Source organism: Saimiri boliviensis, chromosome 3 (assembly GCF_048565385.1).
Source record: "Saimiri boliviensis isolate mSaiBol1 chromosome 3, mSaiBol1.pri, whole genome shotgun sequence".
In the NCBI taxonomy this organism is placed as follows: Eukaryota; Metazoa; Chordata; class Mammalia; order Primates; family Cebidae; genus Saimiri; species Saimiri boliviensis.
The window spans coordinates 10,659,548-10,669,893 of record NC_133451.1 but is presented as its reverse complement, the minus strand read 5'-3'; the positions used below and the strand labels follow the sequence as shown (position 1 = coordinate 10,669,893).

The 10,346-nt window shown below is 34.4% G+C and overlaps 1 non-coding gene across 1 annotated transcript; it reads left to right on the top strand.

The window, feature by feature from the left end:
- Positions 1-651: 651 nt before the first annotated feature.
- On the top strand, positions 652-758 carry LOC120363720 (U6 spliceosomal RNA). Its single transcript, XR_005579173.2, has one exon. It is a non-coding gene; the product is annotated as a U6 spliceosomal RNA (small nuclear RNA).
- The last annotated feature ends 9,588 nt before the right edge of the window (positions 759-10,346 follow it).

The following is a 10,346-nucleotide window of genomic DNA, read 5'->3' as shown; positions in this document are numbered from 1 at the left end:
AAAGCTGAAAAAGATTAAAAATATCACATAAAAGAGAGTCTCAATAAGACTACAGATTTCTCCACAGAAACCCTGGAGGACAGAAGAAAGTGGGGTGATATATTCTATCACATCCTAAAGGAAGAAAAAAAATGCCATGCAAAAAATACATTATTCAGATAAGCTGTCCTCCATAAATGAGGGAGAAATAAGAACATTTTCAGATGAACAAAAGCTAAGGGAGTTCATCAACACTGGGCCTACCTTACAGAAATTACTAAAGGGAGTTATTTAAACTATACAAAGGCACTCATTAATAACATAAAACATATGAAAGTGAAACATTCAATGGTATAAGCAACACAGAGTCATATTCAAGACACTCTACACTGAAAATGGTAGTGTGTAAAGCAATCTCATCTCTACTGTTATAGTTAATAGAGAAATCTGTTAAAAGAACCTTAGCTAAAATTAATTGCCAGGGAATAAAAAATACAAAATAGTGTGAAGTTTGCCATAAAAACATAAAATATAGGGAAGAATAAAAGTGCAGTGCTGTTGTATAAGATCAAAGTTAACTTACTATCAGCTTGGAATAGCCTGTTACATGTTTTATGTAAATATTAAGGTAACCAAAAATAAAAATATATTATAAATATTAAGAACATAAGTGTGCTCACTTTGGAAGCACATATACTAAAATAGAAAAGATACAGAGAAGATTAGCATGGTCCCTGTGCAAGGATGACATGCAAATTTGTGAAGTATTCCATATTTTTAAGAAGCATCACCTGAAAATAAATAAATAAATAAATAAATAAATAAATAAATAAATAAATGAAAACATAAGTTATTTGAAGCGTATCGCTACAGAGACCTATCAAACCACAAAGGAATACAACTATAGAGCAATAGGGACATTACATATATACAAAACAATGACAAAACAAATCGCTAAATGACAATAAGTCATTCTCTATGCGTTTGAAAGTAAATGGATTAAATTAATTAAAAAAAAAGACACAGGATAGCCAAATAGATAAAATAAACAAAAATAAACAAGAGCAAATACTCAAATATATGCCGTCTACAAGAAACTCACCTCATCTTTAAGGACATATGCTGACTGAAGGTGAAGAGATTAAAAAGAATACTTCATGCAAATAAACACACTGACCAATGGAACACATTAGAGAGCTCAAAAATGAACCCATATGTTTATGGCCAATTGATTTTTGACCCAAAAGCACATAATAAGAAAATCATGATCTCTTCAAAAAAGGATGTTGGGAAAATTAGATATTTACATAGAGGATAAAATTGAACTTTTCCTGATACCATATATAAAATCCAACTGAAAATGAATTAAGACATAAACAACGTATAAAACTGTAAAACGAGTAGAAGAAAACAGGGGAAATGCTATACAATATTGGTCAGCAATGATTTTTTAGAATTGACCCCTAAAGTTCAGACAGCAAAAACAAAAGGGTTAAGTGAGATTACTTAAAACTAAAATCCATCCACAAAACAAAGTAAACAATTAACAGAGTGAAGAGGCAACCTTCAGAATGGGAGAAAATATTTGTAGGTTATATATTTAATTAAAGGTTAATATACAAAATAAATAAGAAACTCAAATCAATAGTAAAAAAGCAAATGACCTGGTTTTTAAATTGACAAAATATCTGAGTAGACATTTCTCAAGGGAAGATAAGAAAATGGCCAATGGAAATGTAAAAAACAAAACAAAACAAAACAAAACAACAACAGCAAAAAAACTCAACATCACGAAATGTTAGAAAGATGTAAGTTAAAGCCACAGGGAGTTAACAACTCACAAATGTCAGAATGGCTCCTAGCAAAAAGCTGAAAGATAACAAATGTTGGCAAGAATGTGAAGAAAGGGGAATCCCTAGTACACTGGTTGGAATGTAAGATACTACAACCATTATGCAAAACAGTATGGATGTTCCTCAAAACACTGAAAATAGAGTCCCCTTATGTTCTAGCAATTCCACTTATAAGTATATATCCAAAGAATTTGAAATTGGTTTATCGAAGAGATATCTGCATTCCCATGTTTATTGCAGCATTATTCACGACAGCCAGGTGATGGTGTCTATCAACCAATGAATGGCTAGAAAAAAACATGGTATGTATATATATATATATATATATACACACAGAACAGAATCCTATTCTGCCTTTAATAAGGGAGAAATTATGTCATTTGTGACAACATGAATGATCCTGGAAGACATTATGCTAAGTGAAATAAGCCAGACATAGAAAGACAGACACCATATAGTCTTGCTTATATGCAGTATCTAAAAAGAAAAATCAAACACATAGAAGCAGAAAGAGAATGATAGTAACTTGAGACTAGGGAGTAGTGGAAATGAAGAGCTGTTGGTCAAAGGGTACAATAGTTTAGTTAGAACAAATAAATGATAAGTATTTGAGGTGATGGATATGTTAATCAACTTCATTTAATCTTTCCAAATTGTATACATATAGCATATACCTATGTATTTACATAAACATAAATCTATGTATTTATATAAATACATTTTATATTAATATATAATTATATTGTATTATTTTATAATTTGTATGTTTGTATATACAAATCTATGTATTTAGATACCTATAAATAAATTATATATTTATTAAGTATATATAATTATTTTGTTCAAGTAACAAAATTCAGGAAATATTTTTTTCACTGTCAAAAAATTTTTTGTTCTTCAGAGGTGAGGATTGATCTCAGAGTTTCCTAGTTCAACTTGGAATGAAACTTAATGTACTTAATACAAAGTATATTTGTATAATTTGTATATTTATGAAGTGCAAAGTAATACTTTGCACTTAATACTTTGCATTTAATAAATATACAAATATACTTTGTTCTTAATAAATATACAATTATTTGTAAATACCAATAAAAACTAATAATAAAATTTAAAAGATTGCTAAAGAAGAAATATTTCTGTGTAAATAATATGTTAATGCTTATTTAATTTTTTTAGAATAAAATGTTCAGAAGGAAACATATCTTTTACATAATTATTTTTAAATTTAAACTTTAAAATATTGTATGAGGTCATTAAACATGTGAAGTTTTGTATTTATTTTAAGTTCCATTTTGATTAAGATCGAGAATTTTGGAGTATAATATTTCAGAGTTTCAACCCCAGTTCATTTAGTTACAATGAGACTTGGAAATGTCTCTTCACCGCTAGGCTGCTTAGATTTTTCCTAAGATTGGAAGAAAAATATTTACCTTATACATTAGTTGTGAATTTTAGCTAAGTTAATTTATGCACAATGATTAGTATATTTCCTGGTCCATAATAAGTAATATTTAAATTATAGCTATTTTGGTGATTTTAGCAGTAATTATAATCAGGAAAAAAAACAGAGATTTCATAGTATTTTGTGTTCACAACTAGTGTTCATTTTATTCACACAGGAAATGTAGAGTGGCAGGAAGAATAACAATTTCTATCTCAATTTCATAGTTGAGAAGTCTAAGACTCATCCTGGCTAAGGGTTTCATTTAAGGACGTGCAGGCAATCAGCAATGCAGTCAGACCTGGACTTAGTACCCAGCTGACTGCAAACTCAGTGTCTTTTAACTTCAATCTACTATATTTTAGTGCTTCTGAGTAATTTGTCTTTTGCATTAATACTCTAAAGATACTTGAGGGAAAAAAAGAGATGTGTAAGATAATTTGAAAAGAAAGCAATTGAAAAACTGAAGTCAAGAGGGCAAGCTCTGAAGACAATACACTGATTCAGGAAAATGAAGGAGCTGTTCTAGTGACTCGCTCATGGAGGCCGGCAGGGGCAGACATGAAATGCAAGCACAGAAGGTCAAGCTTAAAATAATAAATGGTTGTGAGGCGAATTCCTCATTATTATTGTCATTTAAACAAAGACCCACAATTGTTAACTGGACCTTTGGCCTAAACCACAGGCTTCTTTATACATATGTGGAGAATTTCGCTAAAAGGGCTGTTCTTAAGTTCCATTTTAAAAGAAAGAAATTTTAAACACACAAGCACACACACACACACACACACACACATACACACATTGACTAGAGCTCAAATTTCTTCATACGCGTCATATTTTAAAAACTTAATACTCTCCGTTCTCTACCTTTGCCTGCCAAAGTATTAAAATAACAAGGAAACCAAGGAAGACTTGCTAGAGATATGAAATGTCACCCAGTACATTCCATTTTGCATTGCTCTCAATGCTCATTCAAGGAGAACTGGGGTAAGCTGGGAGGAAAACGTTGAGAGCAAAGCTAAGAAATTAGTTGCCATTTTTAACATCAGACCTTCTTTCAGGCTCTTCATATATCTTGATTTACACATCTTAGTCAATAAAATTCTTAGAATGGCTTTGTGTGACAAATATTTTCCTCTTAAAGGGGCTTGGCAAACAGCAAACCATGGTCTAAAGACCAAATCCAGCCTGCCATCTGTTTTTATAAAGTTTTAATAGATCATGGCCACCTTCATTCGCTTATGTGTTGGCTATTGGCACTTTTGAGTTACAATGGCTGAGCTGGGTGTCCTTCTGTATCCACGAAGGTGTGTCAGCAAACAACATGCCTACAATCTGGTCCTTTTCAGGTAATTACTGCTGAGTCCTAGATAAGGAAACTGAGACTCAGTGAGAGGAAATATTTTGTTGAAGGTCAACTAACTTTTTGTTCTTCGGAGGTGAGTGTTGATCTCAGAGTTTCCTACTTCAACTTACAATGAAACTCAAAGACTTCTCCAGGTCAAGCAAGATGTACTTCCCCTTAAAAAAAAAAAAACCATTACATGTACATTTGAGACCATCATTTCATCTTAGAGAGGCTGGTATTATAACGGTGGAAATGTGCATTTCAGTATCTGAAAGACTCAGGAAAGCACCATTTCCCTTATACTGCTGTTACTAACCCCGATTTTAGTTGATGAAAATTAAATGAGGGGAAGTTGATAGGTATGTTCTGCAAACTAAAAAGGAAATATTCACATGCGTGATAATAGTTTTCAGTGCCAGGTCAAAGTTTGTTTCTTTGCTAGAAAACGTGTCCCCTTTCAAAAGATTTCCTTTTAAATATGATGCCTCCTAAGGATACATTTTTTTTTTTAATTTCCTATTACCCTGCCCAGCCAGAAGAGGTGAAGCAAAGTTACTGACTTCAGCCTCAAGCTGATAAGGAGGAAAAGAGCTTGGTAGGCAAGAGGAAACATCTGGCATAGAAATGTGAATTCACGAACCAAGGGTGTGTCTCTTAAAATGTTCCTGTTAAAATTTGCCTTGCATCATCTATAACCTCCCACTTGTCTTCAGTGTTTTGATTTTTACCCCATGAGATCACCTAGTCAAAAGGTTAGGACAGTGTATAGTTAATAAATCAATGTATAGTGAAAAAAACTCACAATTTTATACTAAAAACATGCTAATTCACACCCTGCTGCCTTACCAAAGAGCTGTGCGACCATGCAGCTACTGAAACATCAGTGGCCTTATTGTAAAATGAGGACAACTTCTGTACCCAACTGCCCACGGAGTGTTGTAAGGGTCAAAACAGATAATGCAGCAAACATTTAAAGCCGTTAGAGATCATGAAAAGTAAAAATTTTATCAGTATGACTAAGATGATGACGATGATAATGATGATGAAGACACGAATGGCAAAGGTGATCAATCCAGGACAGTTTTTGAGAGAGAAAAAGGGTGCTGTTAATAATTACTCTGGAACAATCACCTTAAACCAGGATAGCCCCCTAAAAACTGGGGACAAGACCACAGTCACTCTTTTTAAGCTGATCTTAGCAACATGTTTAATTGCTGAAGATCTCACCACAGTCTGGGGCTGGAAAGGAAGAATTTATATCTCTTTCCAGCAATGTGGTTGACCTAAGAAAGCCTAACTTGAAAAGAGGATGGGAGAAAAAGGCAAGTGGAAGGATCCACCCTGCAGCCCCACAATTGCTAGTTACTTAGTACAGAGTCAATTCTGACTAGGTAGATCTATTTGTGTATCCCTGAAGACCCAAATTCAGTGTTCTCAAACCCAGCTCTGCTTTCCACAAACTTCTCTTCGTTGTGAAATTATACTAAAGCACCCTTTTCCATTAACTGACCCTTATTTTGTCCGTCAGAAAGTTTGTTACTTTTGCCATCTAAATCTGATTTAAGTCTCCCCTTGCCTGTTCAAGCTGACTACCACTGATTCTGTCCACATAGCGTATCATACTTTAGGTATTACGATAGCCTTAATCTGGCTTTTCGGCTCCTACTGCCCACTCTTTCAGCTTGCCTAAATTCTCTGTCTGCTACATTCAGAGCATCATGCTTCATGAATTCTCATCATTTACTCTTCCATACTTGTACAGAATGATATAATAGGTGCACCTGTCACAGTGCTTGAACTCTGTGCAATTACGCTTAATGTTTGCCCAACATTCATACACTTCCCTACATAAAAAAAGCTATTTGAGATTAGGGTGATGAATTGCACAGGGCTTGAAGAAGACTCAAAAAAGACTCAAAAACTCATTCTTAAACAGCAGATTGTGTATACACATTTCTGTAAACATCCACTATATGCCCAGTGACCATGCTAAATGCTTTGGACTCCTACCTGAAAGAAGAAAAAGAAGGAGAAGGAGAAGAAGAAGGCGAGAGACAGGGAGAGGGAGAGGGAAAGGAAGAGGAAAGAAGAGGGGGAGAGAGAAAAGGAAAAAGAGGAAGAGAAGGAGAAAGAAAATCTTTCTCAAGAGTATTTTTATTTCCATAGAGTTTCATCATGATGAAAGTTTTCTGGATATCTTTATGTTTTCATCCCCAATTTATGCATATAGGAGTGATCATAACTGAATGATTTTCCAGAAAAGTCCTGATTTCAAGAAGCATCTTACGTACGATAAACCTATAAACTACCACCACTGTGGGAGATCTTTAATATCGAGCTCAGTGGATCACAAACCCATTAATGTGATAACACTCCCGGAAATCAGAGTGCCTTTACAGAATTCTGTGATATAATGATTTTATCATGTATTTAATTTCAACATGTAAAATAAGAAAGTATTTGATATCAGAAAATGTAACCTGATTCCTGAATGGTTTATAAAAAGTCATCTTATTGTGATGGCCTCTGGGGAGAAGGTAGTTGGGAGACAGCTTTCCAACCAAACTTACTGCTTTTGTTTTCGTAGTTGTTGATGTCTGCTTTCTTACACTATGTGTATTCTAGTTTTCCTCTGTTTACACATAAGAGTAGCCAACGTTATCAGAAAGAAATTAAGGAAAAAGACCTCATAACTGACAAAATTCTAAAAAATAACTTATCTTTTCCTCTGTATTTGGAAAACATTTATATGGCCAACCACCTTGCTCCTGTACTCTGCAGGCATGTAATTTAAGATTCATTGGCTAAAAACCTTTATTTTAAAAAATAAAACAATTTAAAAATCAGATTTATTTCATGATTATTGCCCATTAAGAAACACAATTTACTTCTAGGTCACACTCTGAGTGAAATTCTTGCTTGGTTTTCTTTTCTCCAAACTTGAAAGAACCAGAGATGACAGTTAGTGATTTTGGAAGAATGCATAGCAGAAATTTTAGCCAGCCACATGGATGGAAATTATTACATAACTGAGCCCTGAAAACATAATTACTTAAGTCATTGGCACAAAGCAATATGACTAAGGTTGCTAGAGGATATGGTAGGAAGTGGCTCTACCTTTGTGGTATATTTAGCATGAAAAGGAAAACTGATGAGAAAGGTCCTTTGTGGATGACTTTGTATTGTAGTGAAATTTTGATATGCTGTAAAACAGGCAGCACCAAGAATTTTGAAGAACTTGGGATCTGGAGTCAGAGAAGCAGGGTTGAATTCCAGCTTTGTTGTATTTGGCAAGTCAATTAGCTGCTGCCAGTCTCTGTTATATTTGCTTAAGTGACAATAATAATAATTGCATATGAATATGTGTATATATACATGTACATAATCACCTTACTGAATTTTATCAGGATCAAATATACAACAATTGTATCCAAAAATGCTTGACAACCATTCAAATACTAACACCAACAAACAGAAACTATAAAAGGGATGAGTCATATCATATGGTTATTTCATTTTATTTTTATGTCAATGTTTTACATGTAGAAGTTCTATTTTTTTTTTTTAAGTTAGTGCTTATACATATGGTAAATAAATTGAAGAGATCATTCCTCGGTGATATGAACTAGTAAGACCCAGTTAATAAGTCTCCAGGTTTTTCCTTGTGTATGTTAAAGTGACACCAATGATATTGCTTCCATCAGCACTGCTGTTTATTTCCATTACATACTACAATCTTTTCTTTTGGGAGTCTGAAAATCCTTTTATTGGAAAATTAGGTCATTACAGCTATTGTGTTATCTCCCTCTACCTTCCTCCAATGTGCTGATGAAATCGCCCCCAGCTCAGGAAATCATCAAAAAAATGACATTGCTTACTACACACACTTATGTGTCCACAGCTGCCATTTGATGTTTTTATATCTGGTACCACTGTGGTTTCAAGTAACATTTTTCTCATTTCACTTTGGATGATGCCCTCCAACAAATACTTGCATGTACACAGGAAACATAAAACTACCTTTTTCTAATCTAATTATTTGACGCTTTTATTTTTTTTTCCTTCCTCGAGTTTAAATATGTTCAATGACCATAGGAAGAAGATATTGGATTTTCAAAATAACATTTGGCAGAAGCAGTTGGCATGCAGTGATGTGCACAAGTTTGGGGGGCTCAAGACCTGGTGTCACATCCTGGCTCCAATTTGTGTAAGCTGCATTGCACTGCCCAAATGATTCACACTGTGAACTGCAGTTGCACATTTGTAATACCTACTTCATTGGTATGTAAGATTTGAAAACGTTCACAAACCACCAAGCACTGTGTAAGCATTAATTCTTCTTGTTATGACTTTTTTATTCCTTCTATAAGGAAAGAGTGATAGAAGTTATAGCTAAGAATTCTAGTTACTATACAATTCCATAAACAATGTTGTGAAAAAGCTTAAATACTAAGATCAAAGATATTTATTCAGTAAGGTTTAGATGTATGTTTATATATACATATCTTATTACTCAGAGCAAATAATATGGTCAGTAAAATGGGTTACAATTGTAAACACAATGACCGTTAGTGTTGTCAAGTACCCATCAGCCTAGCATGTAAAATGATTTCATTGAATAAAACCTTTCTAGCTACATAATATCTAAAAGTTACTATGTTAATATACACACACATGGAAATAGCACTGAAAATAAAATAAAGAAGATGATATTAAATACAATGATGATGAAATTGCCCCTAAGTCATGGAAGTAGGTAAGCAGTAGTGAGACAGTGGTCTTCTGAGCACTGGCCTGGGGCCTGGCCCAGTCTCAGGTAGTCCCTTCAATTCAAGAGAAATTTAAATGCAATGGACTAGAATCCAGGTCTACATATTTTCCTTCTCCTTGCCCAGAGCAGATAAAGAAGTTTGTTTCTGAAATTCCCCAACAGACTGCATAGGCTGGCTTTGGGCCCCCACATTGATTGTGACATGAGCCATGCAGTAAGGGCTTTTACTCCAGGGAAGGTGATGGTAAGCATTTAGAAGATGTGCACCTGAGCTAAGACAAGATATTGCTTCATAAAGTGTTCTACGTATTGCGAGTTGTTTCACTTCTCTTGCTCCCCACATCAAATTATAGTAAGGTCTAAAAATGAATAACAGGCCAGGTGAAGTGGTTCATGCCTATATTTGCAGCACTTTGGGAGGCCAAGGCAGGTAGATTACCTAAGATCAGGAGTTCAAGACCAGCTTGGACAACAAGGTGAAACCATGTCTCTACTAAAATATATATATATATATATATTCACTACACACACACACACACACACACACACACACACACACACACACAATTAGCCTGGTGTGATGATGCATGCCTGTAATCCCAGCTACTTGGGAGGTTGAGGCAGGAGAATCGCTTGAGCCCAGGAAGCAGAGGTTGCAGTGAGCCAAGACCACGTTACTGCATTCCAATCTGGGCAATGAGAGCAAAACTCAATCTAAAAAATAAATAAATGAAAAGAATAACAAAAAGCAGAATTTACAACACATTTCTAAATGATTCCTGGGAGGAGTTTCCACGCAAATTGAGAACCTTGGAGTTTAAAGACAGCTGTTACTGAGGTCAGACTCTTAAAAGCAATATGAGAATACCTCTCTCTTATCTGAACTCAGACTATGTTCTTAGATATAGAAAAAAAACCAGTGTCAGTGGCCAAAAGCTGAAAGGCTAT